This window comes from Aplysia californica, unplaced genomic scaffold (genome assembly GCF_000002075.1).
Source record: "Aplysia californica isolate F4 #8 unplaced genomic scaffold, AplCal3.0 scaffold00993, whole genome shotgun sequence".
Classification (NCBI taxonomy): Eukaryota; Metazoa; Mollusca; class Gastropoda; order Aplysiida; family Aplysiidae; genus Aplysia; species Aplysia californica.
Genome location: NW_004798263.1, coordinates 9,528 through 10,763, shown reverse-complemented (window position 1 = coordinate 10,763; position 1,236 = coordinate 9,528).

Below are 1,236 nucleotides of genomic sequence, written 5' to 3'. Positions count from 1 at the left end.
CGGGAGAGAAAAAAGTGGTTGGGGAGAAAGAGGGGGTAGGAGTAGGAGAGAGAAAGAGAAATACAGAGGGGCAGGGGGATAGAGATAGATAGATAGATAGATAGATAGATAGATAGATAGATAGATAGATAGATAGATAGATAGATAGATAGATAGACAGATAGATAGATAGCCTCTTCAACGTTCATCGGTTCAATGAAATTCAAAGACATTGTGGTCCCAAGTTGTGAATTCAGACTTGGCAGATGATCGTGCTTAACCTTCACAGTCACTACAAGATGAAGAAAGAGAAAACGAGAGATCTTGCAAATAATATCTCATACTCATAGAAGATAGGCCTTTAAAGTGCACTCAGAGAAGACCAAGATACTTGATCTAGTGACCAACACCACCATAACCGATCAGATTATCTAGATGTCCACCAAAGAAGCACCACAAGAGGAAGGGGATTCCTTTACCTACATGGACATCGTCCTAATCAAAGTTGAAGAAACAGAAACAGATGTAAAAAAGTACAGTTGTTCCCGCATCCGATCCGGACATTGGGGACAGCCTTGTTAGTGAGACAACTTCTTGGGCCTTCGGCATATTGTGGTAGAAATACATGTCTAAAAGACGTGTGTATGCATGGCAAGCGGTGTTTTCACACAACTGAGAAACGTATAAATCGGCAACAATAGGAACTAGAATCAAGATAAGGATTTTCAACACCGGTGTCAAAAGTGTACTTCTCTGTGGATCATCACCTTTTTGCTGTAGATCAAACACTGAATCTTACAGAACATAAAAAAGAAGAAGAAAGAAAAAGAAAATTAAACATGTACAGTTTCATAAAAAAGATCCCGGAAATTCATTTGCCTGACCCCATCACAAATAACCAGCTATGGAAGCAAGCAAATAAACAGAGAAATAGATAGAAACCTAGAAACCAGAAAGAGAAAATGAAAGTTGAATGGAGACAACTAGAGAAAACCAAAAGTGAACATACCCACTAAGCCTGAATGGAATCCACGACATCAAGAGAGGAAGACCACCATCATCAATAATCTATTTATAGATGTACCGTCCATCCATGTCTATGTGCTTTTTTAGCCATAAGAAAAGAAGACCTAAAATTACTTTGAGAAGGAGAAGGGACTTGAATTCGGACCTAAAGGAAATGGGATTCAACTACAGAGAGGTGGGGACTATTAGCCTATAGCCCAGGACAGAAGTAAACGGAGAGCTCTTTTTGGA